The 17,705-nt window shown below is 35.5% G+C and overlaps 1 protein-coding gene across 2 annotated transcripts in view; it reads left to right on the top strand.

Moving 5' to 3' along the window:
* The window catches only part of SLC12A2 (solute carrier family 12 member 2), a 103,862-nt gene that overhangs the window by 8,050 nt on the left and 78,107 nt on the right, over positions 1 to 17,705 (top strand). The gene's annotated exons all lie outside the window — the stretch shown is intronic.

The raw sequence follows: 17,705 nt of genomic DNA, 5'->3' as shown, positions 1-17,705 counted from the left end.
CTTTTTTTTTCCTTCCCCGTCAGCTTTCAACGTTCCAACATTTGATGTTCTTTTAACGTCTTCTTGTCACTTCCTTGGCTTCCATAACACCAATCTCTTAATTTTTCTTCTCCCTGTCTGGCTCTTTCAGCAGTCTCCTTCATCCCTGAACTGGCCGTCCTCAAGGTATGATTCTGGCTTTTCTTCCTCTGTGTTCTTTTTTCTTTCCTTATGCTATATCATCTGTAGGCTAATGACTCCCCATATTTTGTCTCCTACCTATACCTTTTTCTGAGTTCTGGGCATTTAATGCCTGGCGGACGTTTTTGCTTTATGTCTCAAAACCACCCCCAGATTCACAAACTTAGGATTTTCTCCCTTCCCCTCCAAAAACGAAACAGCCCAGGCCTCTTCAGTGTGTTCTGAGTCTCTGTGAATGGTAGCACTATTCATCATATTGCACAAGTGAGAAACTTGTGAGTCATCCTTGATGCTTTCTCTCATCCTGTTCATCACTGAGTTCCTTCTGTCAGCTTTAATTCCTAAATATTCTTTTCATCTTCCCTGCTACCATCCTAGACCAAACAGTAGCATGTCCCTCTGCAGTAGCCTTCTAACTGAGTTCCCCGTATTCACTATGCCCTCCCGTCATTATTGCCCCCAGAATGATCTTTTTAAAACAAAATTGATCATCTCATCCCTTGGCTTAAAACTCACTCTGCATCTCTGGCCTACCTCTTCTTCAGTGTTTCATTTATTCAATGGCACAATACTTCCTTTGGCCGTAGGGCTTTTGACATGATAGTGTCTATGAACTCTTCCTCCTTTCTCCCCCATACACACACTGTTAACTTTTTAGTTTTAAGATGTCACTTCAATCCTTATTTCGTCAGAGAGAAAGCTGTTATCCTCCAGTCTAGGATAAACCCCTTTTCCCTTAGAGCCCTTATTTCACCTAGTGATAATATATTTATTAATGTGATTATTTGAGTCAACTTGAATTGACTTCAAACTCTGTGAGAAGCAGAGTATGTCTGTGGCTGTTTATCATTCTGTCCCTAGTACCTTGTATATAGGCCTGACATAGCAGACCCTCAGTCAATACATGCTGAATAATAGAACTAATTCTTTATAAATTAATGTAGTACAAGAGAATCTTAAACACTTTTACATACCTTATATTTGTTATCTAGAATCTCTCAAAGCCATTTGACAAATTGCTACAAGTTGCACATTTGGAGGTTAGGATGGAAAGGAGCTGAGTAACCTATCCAAAATCGTAGGACATGTAACTGGCAGAGCCAGTTGGTACTTGAAACAAATATTCTGACTCCCAGTTGGTGTTAATTCCAATATCCTACAGTTTAGAACTGTATAATTTCTTGTTATTTTGATTTTGTTTTATTTTTAAATATCCATGATAGTTGTTTTTTAGTTCATTGGAGATAAATTAGAAGAGATTTGGACTGGTCAGGTTTCACTGTATGGTTGTATCTTTTCCTGGTACAAAAATCTTCAAAAAAAAAATTTAAGAAAGTTTCTTATAAATGGAATCTTACTAAACTTTTTCTTTTTAAAATTTCCTCTGCCTTTACGTATCGGTATCTCTCAAAAGTGTGACCTAAATTCTTAAATGTTCTAGGGTGGTGCTTTCTAGTACTGTAAGCACTAGTTACATAAGGTGTTAAGCCAAGTTTAAATTAAAATTAAAGTTAAAAATTCATTCTTTAGTGACTTGAGTCACATTTTAAGTGCTCAGTACCCACATGTGGCTAGTGACTACCATATTGGACAGTGGAGATAGAGAACGTCACATCCACCATCACAGATCTATCAGACAGTACTGTCCAGGGAAGTGAAAGAAAGTTTTTTCTTTCCCTCATTCTTCCTTTCTTTCTTTCCTTCCACATTAGATAGCCACCACTAGTTTAAAAGCGTTAAATTTAGATTTTTGTCTAATTTTGCATGGATCTTTCCTCAGAGAAAAGTGTGTAGAACGTAGTAGGCCCTCAATGAAGTATTTATTGAATCAGTGAAATATCTCTCTTTTCAGTCTGAGAATGGAGATCTGGGTCTTTAATTAGAAAGGCTGTGAAAAATTTCATAATATTGTATAGAGTGGTGGAGTTTCCAAAGCACTCTGTAGCTTTCATATCTGTATTTGGTCTTGAAATCTATCTTTGGAGGAGGTGGGTGAAGGTTTTGGAGTAGCAGTCTCATTTTGCAAGGTCGTGGTTTGCCTAAAGTCACATAACTAATACTTGGTGAGGTTGGATCTTTTTGAAACTAGGTCTCTGTCTCCCTGTCCTTTTCTTTGGACAGTGATTCCCAAATTTCTAAAAGAATCTCTTGGAGAAGAATTACAGCCTCCTTTCTCCCAAAGAGTATACACCCTTATCTGTGGTTTTGCTTTCTGTGGTTTCAGTTACCTGTGGTTAATTGCAGTTTGAAAATATTAAATAGAAAATTCCAGAAATAATTCACAAGTTTTAAATTGCCCGCCGTTCTGAGTAGCTTGATGAAATCTCAGACTGTACAGCTCTGGACATGAATCATCTCTTTGTACAGCGTATCCATGCTGTATATGCCACCCACCCATTAGTCGCTTAGTATCTCTCAGTTATCAGATCGACTGTTGCAGTATCACATGCTCATGTTCAAGGAACCCTTATTTCACTTAATAATGGCCCCAAAGTGCGAGAGTAGTGATGCTAGCAGTTTGGATATGCCAAAGAGAAGCCTTAAAGTGTTTCCTTTGAGTGAAAAGGTGAAAGCTCTTGACTTAATAAGAAAAAAAATCATATACTGAGGTTGCTCAGTAAGATCTACAGTAAGAACAAATCTTCTATTTGTGAGATTGTGAAGAATGAAAGAGAAATTTGTGCTAGTTTTGCTGTTGTTCCTCAAATATGTATACATAGAAGAAAACGTAGTATATATAGAGTTCAGTGTTATCCATGGTTTCAGGCATCCATTTGAGGTCTTGGAACGTATCCCCTGTGGATAAGGGGGGACTAGACTACTGTATATGTAGTTTTCGAAAAGCTTTCCTTGGTGATTTGTATAGAGCCAGGTTTGCAAACCAGTATCCTAGACCATGTTGAGAGTCTTACACTTTGGTTATCTCTGTGACAATAGTATATAGTTATTTTCTTTAATGTGCTGATTCTCAAACTTTGAAATACCCTTATATAGATAAGTGCTAACTATTTAAAGATCTGGCTTTAACCCTTAGATAACTGTATATTGAATTGCATTGTTACCAGTTAGTGCACATCTGCCGTATTTCAGGAGCTCTCTAGTCTGGGCACAATAACCTTGCAAACCAAGTAGTTTACAGATAGATGAAGTCAAAGGCTACTAGCAACTTGCCCAAGTTTCACACCCAGTAAGTGGTAGATGCTGGATTTAAACCTAGGCACATTAAACTAACCTCACATTAAACTCATAACCTAAGCTCACATGTGAGGTGTTAGGAGAAACGTATGTTGCTTATTAGGTCCCCTATTAAAATCCTACAGGGAAGTCAGACATACAAATACTAACTGATAAATTTGAATCCTGATGAGTTCACATGAAAAGTTGGCCTCGATATTACCTCTCTTTTATAGAACCTAATGGTTTCAGACATAAACCATCAGGCTTTACTATTTTAGAAATTAAGCTTTATGATAAATTACTCTTGAGTCCTGCTGACCTATAAATTTTTACAAATAACAGATTTGGTTTGTAGGCTTGGAGAGATTACGATACTGTCTCATCTATTTCAACCCCAGTTATTTGGCAGATTTGCTGATCAGAAACAAAGCTAATCCAGTAATTAAGCGAAGCAAGGGATTCACCACATCTACAAGTGGGGGTGCCTGTATAGTTACACTTTCTGTGTAGCTATAACAAATACAGCTACCTGATATCCAGAACCAGGGCAAGTCAGAAGGGAAAGTGAACACTGGCAGAGGTGGATCCAGAGAGAGCCAGCATGTTGTAGAGACAGAAGACAAGAAAATATTGAAAAGCAGAAATAGAGTTCTCAGAAAAATACAGGTTAGAATAGCCCTTTACAGTAGACGCAAAGATAGGACCTGAGTTTTGGTTATCACAGCATCTCCATCTAGGCTAGTGTTGGCACAAAGTAACAATGGTGTTTTAAATCTTAACATAAGAGTCAAAGAGCTACACATTTTTGGAAAATTGCAGTCTCAAGTCATCCTAAAATATCAAATTTCAAGAGGCTGAAGATTAATCCTTTCCAGGGCAGGACTTTGAAAATTTACTCCAAGGGTTTCATTGTGTTTATTTATTTAAAATGTTTATTATTATTTCATTATAAAGAGAAGTTTTGGGAAATAGAGAAAGTAAGTTAGACTTCAAATCCTTAACATTTTTTGCATTTTTATGTACATTTTAAAACTACAATTTTATATCCTACTCTTTCCACCTAGGATTAAATAATCATTAGTAAATAAATAGTCAGTTTTATGTCACCCATAATAATCTATTTAAGTGAATGTTTGAGATGTATATATACACACACACATACATACATCATAGAATACATGTACCGTAACTTTCATTTTCTCTTTGTACATTATTTAGTCCATTTACTTTTATTGTGATTTGGTTGTAATTAGGCCTGATAATTTTGCTGTTTGTTTTCTGAGGTTTTTTAGATCTGTTTTCTGTTCCTCTAATCCTCTTTTCCTGCCATCTTTTGTGCTAATCAGATATTTTTTAGGATTCCATTTTAATTCTTCTATTGACTTTCTAGCTATGTATCTCTTTGCATTGTTATTTTAGTAGTTGCTCTTCTTAGAAAGAATATTGAATTTCTTCAGCTAAAATATAGGAATTTTAAAACAGAATGCTTTGCTTTTCTTAGTGCTCTGGTTGTCATATACTTGATAAACCCAACAATATACTGTTGTGCTTTTTGCTTTCAACAGTTATATGGCTTTAAAGAAAAGAGAAGAGAAGAAAAATATATGGTATTTTATACTCACATTTATTTCCATTTTTTTTTTCATTTCTTCTTATAGATCTGTGTTGCCATCTGATACAGTTTCTCTTCATTGAGTACTTCTTCTAATGGAGGTCAACTGGCCACAAAATTCTTTCTGTTTTTGCTTATCTGAAGATGTCTTTATTTCACTTCACTTTTGACGGATAGTTTTATTGGATGTAGACTTGTTGGTTGACAGGGTTTTCTTCTTTCAGTCCTTTTAGTATGCACTTTCAATGGCTTCTGGCCACCATTGTTTCTGATAAGAAGACAGCCATTAATCATATCATTGCATACCTTTGTATGATATATTGGTTTTCTCTGGTTATTTTCAAGATTTTCTCCTTACCTTTGGCCTTCAGCAATTTGACCATGGGTAAGGGTGTTTCTCTGAGTGTATCCATTTTGGATTTGTTCAGTTTCTTGTATCTGTAAGTTAATGCTCCTCACTGCTTCCTCCTTATGCCATTTCCGTTCTGCTGTTGAGTCCTAGTGAATTTTTTCATTTCAATTATTGTGATTTTTCAGATCTAGAATTTTTAATTTTTAAAATACAGCTTCCATTTCTTTGTTGAGATTCCCTCTCTATTATTCACTGATACCATATTTACCTTTAATTTTTGAGTGTATTTATTATAGCTATTTTGAAGTCTTTTTTTTTTTTTAAGATTTTATTTTTTCCTTTTTCTCCCCAAAGCCCCCCGGTACATAGTTGTGTATTCTTCGTTGTGGGTTCTTCTAGTTGTGGCATGTGGGACGCTGCCTCAGCGTGGTCTGACGAGCAGTGCCATGTCTGCGCCCAGGATTCGAACTAACGAAACACTGGGCCGCCTGCAGCGGAGCGCGCAAACTTAACCACTCGGCCATGGGGCCAGCCCCTATTTTGAAGTCTTTGTCTCCTAAATCTAACATCTGGCCCCACTTGGAGGTACTTTCTAATGATGGTTTTTTTCCTCATGATGGATTATTTTTTCTTGTTTTGTAATATTTTTGGGTGACAATTGGATATGTAGATAATACATTGTAGCAATTCTGGGTTATTTTTGGTTTATTTTTATATTCTTCTAAAGATTATTGTTTACTGTTCCAACAGGTACTTAACTTGCCTTGGCTCGAACTGTAAACTGGGTCCTCTCTGCCTGCTATGTAGAAGATGCTATCTTTTGTTATATTGTTTCCAGCTGGTGCTCTTTTAGCCTGGCTCACTGGGGGGTGGGGTGATGGGGGATGGGGGGAGTTCCCCTTTACCTGTGTAATTTAGTGGTCAGCTGAGATTTGAGGCTTACATTCACCGTCATTCCATTTTTTTCTAGAGATTCCCACCTAATTTCCAATTCCTTTCCTGGCTTTTGGGCTCTCTTCTCTCATATTTCAAGCTAGTAAGGCTTCACTTTCAGCCATCCACCTTATACGCAGTTGGGGAGTGCTCGCAGTTAAAAAAGGCAGCAAACTCACGGATTTCACCCAGAGCACTCGTATCTATTAAGAGTATTTCCTTTCTGGTCTTTGCTTTTTTTCCATTCACCCTAGGTTCTTTTTCATGCACACATAGTTTAGCTGTCAGTCAGGGATTTAAATCTTGGTCTTTACACTTTCTACTTGTGTGACCTTCAGAAAAAGGACTTGCTACCTCTGATCCTCAGGTTCCTTCTAGAGAAAATGGGATAGATGATAATTCACAGTGAGAAATATCATATATTCATGTGAGAAGTACATGAAATACCAAGTGCATCTCATCCACTAAATGTAGTTTTTGTTTTCTACTTAATAAAAAGCATGTATATTGCTTTTTTAATATTTTACCCATTTATGATGCCGCTAGTCATGTATGTAAATCCTTGACAACTTTTGGTTCTTCTTATTTTAAAAGTAAAACAATTTGAAATGTAGATCACATAATTATATTATTTGATACTGGAAGGTTTAAGTTTTCTGGTAATTTGAATTAAAATGTTTTCAAGCTGTTTCTCTTCAGGCTCTTATTTTGTTGACATTAGCAACTTGTGTAGGATTTGAAATGATGCATAAGTTATGCTATTCTTAACATATTCTATTGTAACTCAGTCTTGAATGATTAGTAAAGAACAACATGATGGGCTAGGAAGGGGACTGAATTTTTTGACTGCAATCAGCAGTTCTGACTTGGTTCATTGCAAAGTCACATGGTCACACCATCCACTTTTATCTGTGGCACTTGAGTTTTGAGCTTTGCATTAATGCCACTGGATATTAATAGACCATTGTTAACCAGAGCAGATTGGATTCCTGTAAAACAATACTTTGTTTTGAGTGAGTAGTCTGTATGGGAGCATTACACTGAATACACCAATCACCGACAGCACGGATAGGAAGTGTTGGTAGCTTTGGGATGATATAATTGGCTAGTACTTAATGAAAAAATTGTTAGAATAAACCCAGCTACTTTGGCTTCTCAATTTGCATATATGTGCATCCATTTTTAGTTACTAATTTGGCTGTGCTTTGTGATATTAATTTAACATTTTGGCTTACCTTAGTATTAAGCAGATGCTATTAAACTATATGAGAAATTGTTATCTTTAATGTATCTTTATCAGTTCTTTAGCTCAGAAGTTTGTTTTTAAGATACAAATAGCATTTATTGGTGAATGTTATCATTTTTGAAATGTAATTTTGGATTTATTTAAATCAACAATCTACTTGTAAACAAAGTGATAAGTTCCTGTATATTAAGAGTACACTAAAATAAAGATTCTCCATTCCACTGGCTATCATTAACAGTGATTTAATTTGCTTGAAAAAGCTAAATCCAGAAGTTTTGCTTCTATTCTCAGACCATGCGATCTAACATTAACCCTAGCTAGTCCTGCTGTGAAGTACCCTAGCTAGTCCTGCTGTGAAGTACTTACAGGTGCCACCAAAGGAAGTAGCCAAGAGCGGAAGCTGTCATTTCCTAAACACATTTCTAGTGTTAGAGAAGTTTCAGAATATTTGTAGCAGTGTGAATGTTGGTCATCAAAGCCGCATTCTTCACACTGTACTCTATGGACTTGCGATGGTGTAGGTGATGAATCCTTTATCACCATGTAGAGTGGGGATGCCATATTTGTAGGTAAAGGTGAATTTTTTGTTTTATTTTTCCAGAGGTAATCTTAAACTCTCCAAATATCAAATTACAAGAAGCTATGTAGTAGAATCTAGATTAATGATGTTCTGCAGTATTTATTTTTATGTATTTGTTCAACACCCAGTTATTTAAGCTCATGACATGGGCAGTTGGAATAATAGTTCACTTATTTGTTATTTATAATAATAGTGAAAGTTTACTGAGCACTTACTCTGTTAATGTCAGGCAGTGTTATCAATCACTTAACGCATTTTCTGGTTTAATCTTTTTGTGTGTATGTGTATGGAATATAGCAGAAAAAAAAAGACATAAAGCATAAATGTATAACTTAATCAAATGATCATCACTCAGATCAAGAAATAGACCATTGCTGGCACCCCAGAAACCCTCTGTGTACTCCTTTCTAATCATATTCCACCCCCCGCCCCTCGCCCGAAGCAGCAGCTGTCCTGACTTAAAGGTGAGCATTTCCTTGGGTCTTGGTCTTGATCTTTTTTTTTTAATGGATTTTGTCACCTTTATGTATTCCTGAAGACTATTAGTCTAGTTTTGCTTGCTTTAAAACTTTATATAAATGGAATCATACAGTATATATCATCTTTTGCTGTTATGTTTATATTTGTAATTCATTCATTTTTATTCCTATTTATCTTCCATTGTATGAAATGCTGTAGTTTATTCTACAGTTATGGATGTTTGGATTGTGTCTAATTTTTGGCAATTTTTAACAATTCCAATGTGAACATTTTTGTACGAGTGTTCTGCTTCATATAAATATTCTGCATCTATAGGGATATACCTAGGAGTAGAATTGCTGGCTTAAAGGGTATGCGTATTTTCAACTTGAGAAGATAATGTTCAAACTTTTTTCCCAAAGTTGCTTATACTCCCACTAGCAGTGTATGAGAGTTTTTGTGTTCTATACAATCATCATATTTTCTCACTTCATCTTCTCAGTGTGGAGTAGATAATATTATCTTCATTTAACAGGTGTGGTAACTGAGGACCAGGGAGGTTGCTAGAGTTTCCATAGCTTGTGAGTAGCAGAGTTGGAATTTGAACCCAGATCTAACTTGGGAGCAGACACTTTAAATTTCAGTTCTCCTATTTCAGGATATTATTTGAAAGGAGAGATTGCCCATAAAGGCTCAATATTCATTTACTATGTCTTCAATAAAGATGACAGAAAAGGGCTGTGCCCTTGTGGACCTTCCATTTTAATCCATATTGAGGAAGTGGAGTTGGGTGCATAGATTATAAAACTGAGTAAATAAAAAGATAATTACAGACTGTGATATATGCTATGAAGAAAATAAAAGAGGAATTGATGAGAAGAAACTACGTGTTGGGTGGTCTGGGAAGGAGGAGGCTACATTTAGGCCAAGACCCCAAGGATGAGAAAGAGGCAACCATCGACAAAGTGCGTTACACGCAGAGGGAACAGCAAGCAAAAAGTCCCTCTGGAGAAAATACTTTAAAACCAGTGTTTCAGCAATAAAAGCAATATTATATCAAATTAAATATGATAGTTACAATTCTTTCAGTTATTTTCTAACTTAGAAGCTAGAAGTCTGAGTGGGTATAAAAACCTTCAAGGAAAATTAATAGAAATAGGAAAGTGGCCTTTGGTTGGAAAAATACAGAAACTTCATTTCTAAAACAGTCAGACTAATATTTATCTTTTCTTTAATCATGTCAAGTCTTATCATGTGTGGTAACAAAACATTGATGACAAATCTCAAGAATTCTGGTGAACAGTTTTACTTTTCAAGCCTTCCTTGCAGGGCACGGATGTGTAGGTGGGACCAGGGGTCAAGAGGTTGCAGTGGTAAAGCCTGAGGGAGGAAAGAACCTAGTATAACCTGGAACATCTGATTATAGGAGTTGCTAGCTTGAGCAGCTAATGTGGGTTTTTAATTGGAAAAGGATAAATCCTAGGTAACATAGAAACTGAGTGATTGGCCTATTTTCTCTACCCTTTCTACCACAATAGTCTCCAAATAAACTTCTAAAGTTAAGTAACATGCATAAGTCTATCTGCTACACAACTGCATATTTAAATATTTGACATGCCTGCCCAGATGGATTATATCTGGACACTGGCAGTTTTTCCCCTCCGTAGGTGGTCCAGTGCAGCTGTCTGTAACAATGCTATAGGGCAAAGAGTTTCATAGACACTGTAGACCCTGGGGGAATTTATTGAAAGCACAAGAGATTTATAAAATCCTTTCTAGTGACATCCAGTGCAGAACCTCTACTGTTGTTTTTATAAGGACCATGTCAGATGCCCTTAGGTTCTGTAGATTTGAAGGTAGAGGAAGGATGGAAAGATGAAGCAAGGGGAAGAGTGAAAATAGCTGGGGAATTGGGAAGTTCAAGCAGGACAGTTTCCTGAGTTGGGTGATTTGTCTATCTTTTGTCCTCTTGCCCAAAATAGATACCTAAAATAATTTACCTTGGCTCACTGTAATATGTGGAATTCTACCATTTAGAAGATTCTCTGTACTGCTCCATTAATAGTTGCATGATTTTGGGTAAGTTAACTTCTCAAAAGACTATTTCCTCATTTGTTAAGTGGGGATTATAATACCTGCCTCTCAAAGATGTGTCAATTCAGGGAAGTAGGACCTGCAAGCATTTGGGGAAGTGTCTGACACATCGTAGGCTTTTAGTAAATGATGGCTGTTATTAAAGTGAGCCAGACAGATTATGGAGGTCTGACATGCTGAGAATTCTTAGTTTATCCCATTGGTAATCGATAACTAGATCTAGATTATGTACAACTGTATTTTAGAAGAAACTCTTGCTTCTTGAAGGCAGAAGCTACTATTTCGTATCTTGCAATATTAGTACAAAAAAATCCAGTGTATATCACAATAAATGTAGATTGGGTCGTATTCTATGCCAGGGTTCACCTCACCCCTAAATATGCAAAAACAAATTATTTCCTAACCTTCAACCAATTCTTACCAAAATTGAACTCTTTGAGTCATGGGGGAAAAAAATCATCCATTATATTTTCCAAGTGTTTGTGTAGTTATAGGAAATAGTAAGGGAATTGCTCAGAAACAGATGGAAATAAAGTGTATTTAATTACTAAGGCAGCTTGTTACACTGCTAACTAGGCTTTCTCATATTACTTTTCATTTAGTGCAAGTGTTAATTTGGGATAGAATTTAAAACTTAACTTCTGGAAGAGAGTGTTTCAGTTTTATTTTTTTGTGATCTCCCTTAATGTTGGACTTGTGACTTTTTTGGTGGTTGTAGTTGCCAGAATTATTAGATAATGTGCTCTACCAGCATAATTTAATTGGATAACTTGAATAAGGGTAAACATTTTCATGTGTTTAAAAATTTTTGTATTCTCTACTGTAGCTACTACCCTGTACCTAGCACCTTCTTTTAAATAAGTAATTGTTAAATACATTAAAACTTTATGTATCCCCACTCCCCATTCTTTTCCTGTTCATATTGTTTTTTTTCTGGCAGTTTAGATTATTTGGTAAGATTGATTTACTGTGTAGAAAGGAATATCAATTGGGATTGGGATCTAAATTTTATTTCATAGATCAAAGTGTTAGAAAGCAGTTTAGTAGTTCTCTGATCTTCATTCAGCAAGGTGAATTTGTTTGACCCATATTTTGTGGTTGCAAAAAAATGATTAGTGGGGCCGGCCCCATGGTGTGGTTAAGTTCACGTGTTCCGCTTTGGCGGCTTGGGGTTTGCAGGTTTGGATCCTGGGTGCAGACCTACACACTGCTCATCAAGCCATGCTGTGGTGGCGTCCCAGATACAAAATAGAGGAAGAGTGGCACAGATGTTAGCTTGGAGACAGTCTTCTTCAAGCAAAACAAAAGAGGAAGATTGGCAACAGATGTTAGCTCAGGGCCCTTCTTACTCGCCATAAAAAAGAAAAAAAGATTAGCCAATAAATATAACTTTGTCTTAAACTATCGCATATTTATATCCTATTTTTCTTTCTTCCTTTGTAATTGTCTTCATCTTTAATAAATAATCAGCCTTGTTTTTTATTTTTTGGTACACAAATACCTTATCTTATGTGAACCTCTCATTAACTCTGTAAGTTAGTATATTAAAGAATCACTTTGTAGTTAAACAGAGGTGATGCTGAAAGCAAATTTTGTTCCTTTAAGTAAATGGACCTTTACACAGAAGTATAGACTCAAGTGCATCCAAAAAACATGATCAAGATTTAATGCAATATATTCTTCAGAGACGCAGTGGAGGGGACAAAAGGAAGAGGATCCTTAGTTGCAGAAGTTGTCAAGGGATGCTCTCTGGCATGGACTTTGGTCCTCCCGTACTGTGATGGGTCTGGACTTCTCAACATGTGCTTCAGGAGCATCATTGACTGGGCCCCGAGAGCATGTGTAGTCCCAGGGACCTGCTGCCCTTGCTTTGATAGGGTCAACTGAGTGTGTAGTCTTTTTGTTGAAACGTGGCCAGGCATTGAAAAGCCAGGACACCTAGGAATACGTTTCCTATTAATTCTTTTGAAATATATAACTACAATTGAGCCATACTCTCACATTTCTAACATGGTGCTGGCATTTAAATTTACTATATTATAATCACGTTGTATCAGTTAGCTTTATAGCCAAGAGCTAGAAGCCTCATTTGCTTTAGGTGGCTGTCTTACTATAAATTGATCTTTATTTAGAAAACCTCAAGACTCCAAGGAGATGGTGCTGGCGGGCAAGGATTTTTATCTCCGTTTTACAGATTAGGAAACTGATTGTCAGAGGTTGTCACTTGAAAAGAAAGTTACTACTGAAAAGGTGCTGGACCTTTTTTTGACTGGGTTCAGCATTTAATTTAATAGAGACTACTTCGTAGAGTAGAAAATACCCCAGATTTAAGGTAGAAGACCTATCTTTCATCTCTAGCCTCTACTATAAAATATCATCTCTAGGAGGGTTGGAAAGTACCTAGTAGGTGCTTGATAAAATTGATTAATAAATATTTGTTTAATGAATGAATAGAAGGATTTGACTGTGGTTCATACCCAGAAACTGCTTTTTGCAAATGCAGAATCTTTTTTTTTTTTTTTTTTACGCAAGAAAATAATTTATTGACTGGAAATGTTTTCAGAGTTATTGATGCTTATTGGTTTACTTGCCCAATTATAGCTCTTAATTATGTTCCAAATGAATATTTTGTGGTAATTAACTAGCCAAGTAAACATGGAGAAGTCTAATCTGTGTCCCATCTAGACATTCTGCATACATGAAGAAAAATCTGGCCAAATTTCACAGGTCTCTATTAAAAGTGTTAATTTTTGCATTTGGGAAAGTTTGTTTTAACATCATTCTATTAGTGAACAAACAAATGGCAGAAGGCTGGCTGCTAGATTTAGAACTGAAACGAACTGTCTGCAGGAGACGGTACAGCATCTTTGGGGTTCTTTTCAACATTGCTATTGAGTAGGTCCTGGTTTGTTTGGAAAATATTTAATCAAATTTCCAATGCAACCAATTCTAGGAGCTGCTGCTTTTTTTTTTTTTTAATTGAGTTATTGATAGGTTACAATCTTGTGAAATTTCAATTATACATTAATGTTTGTCAGTCATGTTGTAGGTGCACCACTTCACCCTTTGTGCCCACCCCCCACCCCACCTTTCCCCTGGTATCCACTAAACTGTTCTTGGTCCATAATTTTAAATTCCTCATATGAGTGGAGTCATACACAGATTATCTTTCTCTTGCTGGCTTATTTCACTTAACATAATTCTCTCAAGGTCCATCCATGTTATTGCAAATGGAATGATTTTGTTCTGTTTCAAATGCAGAATCTTAACAGAAGGAAATCAGAAGTTACTTTGGACTTTTTAATATAGTAAATGCAGTTAAGCAATTGGAACATTTCCTTCTTCAAAGGGTGTCCGTATTTGAGCATCGTTAAGTCTACCTGGAAAGGATACTGTGACAGCCTTAGACCTAATGACACTCTTTGGTACAGCTTTGCTCAATTGTTCTTTAAAACACCAATAAACAAAATAACCCAAACATTTCCCCCTCCTCCCAAGTAAAAAAAAATAAAAGCATGTAGATTATTGTCTTTTGCCTACCATGGCCTAAAATTACTGAGCAAAGATAACTTTTACCACTCATTTACCAGCTTAACTGTAAAAACAGAGTAAATTTGTTCTAAAAAGTGAATAGATTGGTAATAAACATTGACAGAGATGTGTTTTATTAGTATTTTAACTGTATTCAAAAGTTGCACTGTTTATACAATCTTCATTTTTTTCTTGCACACTGATAAACATCTTTATCTACTTACCCTGGAAAAAAATGTGATCATAAAACATTCTGATCACTACAGGATCATCTTTCCTGGATATTAACATCCTTGTCCAGTGACGTGGCAAAGACCAGCTGTGCTGCACTGTACACTTGAGATGAAAATTTTATGAACTTAGTAACTGAGATGTCTGAAGAAAGAGAAATAACTATGACATTTTAATGTAATTTGTACTTAAAGCGTTTAACAAGGAGAACTGCATTGGTGTGCACTAATCATTTGATGAGGTTGTACATAGAAAATAATTCTGTACTCTAGGTTACAGAGCTAGTTAAAGCAGTGTTAAGGTTTTTAATTGTAATTTTTAAAAAATTTGGATAAGTATTTTTTCCTAAAGCTTTATTTTTGTCCATTATTTTAAAAAGAAATCTGATTTCATCATAGGTTGTCTCTAAAATACTGAAGAAAATTCCAGTGTTAGGGAAGAAACAATAGCTTGATTTTGTAAGAATTTTTTTACTGAAAAGTCACCATTAAACCTTAAGTCAGTCAGTGTATTATAGCTAGTGTTTTCTTTTAGGTAAAGCAGAATTGTAATATGACCTTTGATATGTAAAAGATAATTTAAATTGGTAACTTAAAAGACAAGTTAACTTTTGGATATTGGAAACTGAAAAAAACTTTGGAAATTTTTAAGACACATGCAGTGAGGAATAAATAAAATATGTTTACATTATAAAGGATTTTAATTATTATGAACTTACTGTCTTTCTCATCAAATAATTTTTTTGATAAAGTATTCACTGCAACCTTTAGCAATTAAAAACTAATCCAAAAAAAAGAAACTATTTCCCTCTCCTTTTTCATTTAGAGGAAAGTTGCTGTTTATAGCACAGTGACAATTTCTTTTTCTCATTTGGTAAGAGTTAGAATAGTAAAGATAAGAAATATCCAAGTGAGAACATCAGTATTTACACAGGGCTAAAATTAAAAGGGAAAGTCTGATCTGGAAATACACAGAAGCCATCACATTACTTATCACATATAGATGGTGTTTAAAGCTACAGGTCTGGTGAGATGACCATAGAAAGAAAATACGGAGTGAGAGAAGGAGATGGGTATAGGACCCAATGTTGAAGGAACTCTTACTGTTTAATTGCTAGGTAGAAGAGGCTGAGAGAAAGTGTGGTATTTCAAGAAATGTTTCAAGAAAGAGGGAGTGGTCATCAGTATCGCATGCTGTTTCAAAAGTCCAGTGAGACAGGGACTGAAAAATGTACACTAGATTTGGCAGCGGAGTAGTTTTCAGATGTCTTAATAAAACTGTTTTGGGGTGGTGGTGGGGTGAAACCAGGGTGGCATGCATTGAGGAACGTGCTGTAGTATTTCATTGTAGTATTTGTCATTTTGGGGTCGAGAGCATGGTGTGCAGTAAAAAGTTAACCATGATTAAAGGAGAAAGAATGATGAAGCCGAGGTGCAAATTTGAATATACAAGGGAGAGGAGAGATTATCTGTAGTGTAAAAATTTCTCTTTTCTCTACTCCCTGCAAAGAAATAATGACTGCGGAGACCAGAGTTCCCTTTCGTTCTTGTATTTTGTATTTTTCCAGAAAAGTGTTCAACTCCTCATGTCTTCTCTCCATAAGTTTCTCTTTTCATACTGTTTCCATAGCTTTACCCACTAACTCTTTATGCCTGGCCCCTCTCCTGAGATCCAGTCATGAATTTTTAACTGTATGATAGAACTCTCTGCCTAATGGTCTCATGGCTCCTCAAATTCAACATGTCCAGCTGAATTAATCATTTCCTTTTCAGGCTGACATAATTTACTAGTATCTCTATTTCTTTCATTAAGGAATCCTTGCATTTACTGAGGGTCTGTCTCTCCTGGTCTTCCATTGTTTCCTTTGTCTCCTCTTCCCCATTTAATATGGTGTAATCCATAAAATCATTTATGCTGTTATTTTTTACTTTTTATCCATTATGTGAAAAACGGTAAAAAACACAAACCCAGCATTTCTGTGAAAATGGTAGGTAGACTGAAGATTTTGCTTATGTGCCTTTGTATTAGCATAATTCATAATTGTATATGTGTAAGTTTTCTGGTTGTAAGATTTTTATACAGTTTTTTTATATGTAGACAAAATGCCATATCTAACAATTTCCTTATTTCTCTGAAACTGTTGTATTTAAAGAAACAAAATATATGTATTCTTTGGTTTTCTTTTACTTCAGGAAATTACTAGAATTATAAACCAAATTTCATTATATTTAAATATTGATTGAACTATAAATACTTATTTTAATTTTTTAATTATATTTTAGAGATTAATAACATTTTTTTAAATACAGCTATTAGAGCATCATAAGGAAGGTAAGTTTTCGTTTTGTGTGGACCTATCTGAATTTAAAATACCACTTCATACACACTGGAAAATCTTACTTTGTTTTTTTGAATATGATTGTTCATAGTTTAGTGGAAACTAGCATAATTATTGCTACATCTTGAACTTTGAGGTGGAATTCTGATACACACACAGAGCAAAAATTTTAAGATGCCTGCATGCTTTTGTGTTGTTAAAAAGACACCTACATCAATACTCAACCTTGGAGAAAGTAGCCTATTAAATACACACATCTTTAGTTTTCTTTTAACAGACATAGGAAGAGAGGTATATTTTGTATATATTATAGACATTATATTTTCTTGTGATAGTTGGAGGTTATATAATATTTTAAAATCATCTTCATAAATTAACTGAAGAGCACTAAATATCCTAGAGTGAAAACTAAGGAACTTCTGTCTACCTTAAATTTAGTTGAATTAACTGGCAAGCATTTTTGTTCTGGTTTTATTTGAATAATTGAACAGTTGAGTCGTCAGTCCCTATGAGGAGTCATTTTTTAAATTTGGGTTCGTCGTTGATGCTCTACTATCTAGAACACATCCAACAGAGGAAGTAAAGCCAAAGTGGGTTGCTTTTCTTATTCAGCTACACAGACCCTTGGTCACTTTTTTTCCCCCCTGTTTTTATATATCTCTAACAAGTTTAATTGGTTACTGGTTTACACGTTTATACCACTATGTAAGTGAGGAAGAGGGATGACAATAGGCAGATACATTGAAATGAGGAGTGACAGTCTACAGTCTGATGTAAAACAGGAGATGAGAAAAATGACCAGAAGTAGTCATTTCCAAAAGTATTTCATGACCTAGCAGTTCCACTCATAGAGGTATACCCAAAATAAAGGAAAACATATGTCCACACAAAAACTTGTACACAAATGTTCACAACAGCATTATTCATAATAGCCAAAATGCGGAATCAGCCCAAATATTCATCAAATGATGA

The sequence above is a fragment of the Equus przewalskii genome, chromosome 13 (genome assembly GCF_037783145.1).
Source record: "Equus przewalskii isolate Varuska chromosome 13, EquPr2, whole genome shotgun sequence".
NCBI lineage: Eukaryota > Metazoa > Chordata > Mammalia > Perissodactyla > Equidae > Equus > Equus przewalskii.
This window is presented reverse-complemented; position numbering and strand designations above follow the sequence as displayed.